The 2,152-nt window shown below is 42.1% G+C and overlaps 1 long non-coding RNA gene across 1 annotated transcript; it reads left to right on the plus strand.

Moving 5' to 3' along the window:
* The first annotated feature begins 592 nt into the window (after nt 1-592).
* On the plus strand, nt 593-1,753 carry LOC135371394 (uncharacterized). Its single transcript, XR_010415584.1, has 3 exons — nt 593-671; nt 1,168-1,262; nt 1,435-1,753. It is a non-coding gene; the product is annotated as an uncharacterized LOC135371394 (long non-coding RNA).
* Nucleotides 1,754-2,152: the final 399 nt, after the last annotated feature.

Genomic DNA, 2,152 nt, shown 5'->3' on the forward strand with positions numbered 1-2,152 from the left:
TCAGGACACTTCAAAAAATCTTGAAACTGCCCAAGTTATCTCTTTGAAACCGCTGAAAAGGCAATGCGTTACATATTAGGCACACCTGTAGCTCAGTAGCAAAGGCACTGATAAAATGTTTGCAAAAAGAACAGCGATTTTCAACACACACATCACAAAATACGACACTCGTCGCTGCAACAACGATGGCGATGGCATGATGATGATGATGTTAGTGTCACTTCCGCTGGATTGGCATATGTGTTATTTAACATTTAACCTCCACCACCCAATTATAATGAACGGCCACGGAAATTAAAGTATTACAAAAAATAAGTACTCAAAAAGCACGAGCTAAAGCAATGGCAATGACGTCTGCCCGTCTACCCAATCACCATCCATCATCCATCCATCCAACGAGTTCGAACCAGTTCAGTTTCAACGGTTGAAACTTCAAACTTTCCGGACGCGCAACGGGTAGCAGTTGGGGTCTTCGCGGCTGCATGGCTGCATTCCACTGGTTGTTATACGAAAATCTTTCGAAGTTCTAATCTCCCGCGCGTTTTGTCTTGCAATTTTTGAGCATAGCGAGAACGTACGCCGTGCTGTCCAAAAGCTGTTGAGCGCAGCAGAGCTCGCAGAGTACTGTGGTGGACAACGTTTCTTTGTTCTCTGGCTTTCAAGTTTAAGGGGTGAGTTCACTCTTCATTAAAGTATGTGCCTGTTTCTGTACACCAAATCGCATGTAGTAAATATGCGTGGCATAATATCGGAATATCGTTTCCTCTATTTCGGCTTCGTATCACCGATTGAAGCATATTGGAAGTGTGGGTTGACCTGACTGCACTTGCATTCAAAGTAGTGATTAACGTTGTATGTTCGGCAGTACAACGTTTCATTAAGTGCCTTGGTTCGTCTTGGTGCTAAAACAAATACGGTATCACTAATTAATCATCGAGATTCACGAGTTTTCGATGACTGTTGAAGTCTTGAGTAAACGAAAGTCGACAGTTACGGTTTGCAGGGCGGACATGCCGGAACATAAATGCTGGTTAGTTCATTGTCATGTCAACCCGACTTCGGTTGTTGCCTTTTTCGCTGGTAGTGAAACTACACACTGAAAATTTTGAGCAAGTACTTTTGTTTGCATATCATGGTTTCATAGCAACTGAATTTTTCTCTTTATAGGTGCTTGGACTATCTTGCATCGGTGGATATGAAAATAGTGGTAACCTACCCTACGAAACAGCTATTTGCACATAAGCTTAACAGTTCCCTGTGAGGTGAGGGGAAGCAGTTGTCTCTGACGTGTGACTGTGTTGTCCTCCAATGTTCCTGATGTTCGATGTGCCCCCGAATCTTACTCTGGAGGGAGCCTCTTTAAATTTTTTGCAAATACAGTTGGTGGAAGACTCTAACTGCTTTCCATTCACATGGTTTCGAACTTTTTTTCAGATGCTGTGAAAGTCAGCAGGGAAGTGCGATGTAGAAGAAACGACTGCCAGAAGCTTGCTAAAGAACCGCACAACATGTGTGAGCAGCAGACAAAATATTCATCAAACGGTACAAAACTAGTATTTTTGTGCTTTGTCGTTTTGAGACATCCTTGGTATTGTATGGAGAACAGCGTGACTATGTCATTCCGTCTTACTTCACCCAAACAGCTATCTGGTAGTAGTGCAAGATTTGAGTTCCTAAAAGGTTTATTCACTGAAGTCACCTCAGCGCCATACTATAGGTCCCTCAATGTTTAGTCCTTGCATTTGTTCGCTGCATTATGCTCTTTAGGTGACTATTAACACCAAAAAATATGGAAATTGCTTGGATATTCTACAAATCACAGAGCAACAAGTTTTAAACACCAGATATGCGGTGAGTATAATATGGGTAACAGCTTGACTGAAATCTACAATAGGGCCGAGATCTACCAAGGCTGATGGCAGCAAATCTGCCTGCTAGCGACAGTGGCGGTCTCCTGCGGATGACGTCATGTGAATAAACTTGTATACTACTTGTACGTACTTATAATATTTGACGTGGTGATACAGGTTTTGCTTTGTATTGTCTTTTATAATATACACAGTGTTTATTTTTATCCTGTACAGAATTTTTGCACCAAAGTTATGAGAGCAGCACAGATGTTGTTTTAGCGTAATGCAGTGATGGACGTGCT

Source organism: Ornithodoros turicata, unplaced genomic scaffold (assembly GCF_037126465.1).
Source record: "Ornithodoros turicata isolate Travis unplaced genomic scaffold, ASM3712646v1 Chromosome11, whole genome shotgun sequence".
In the NCBI taxonomy this organism is placed as follows: Eukaryota; Metazoa; Arthropoda; class Arachnida; order Ixodida; family Argasidae; genus Ornithodoros; species Ornithodoros turicata.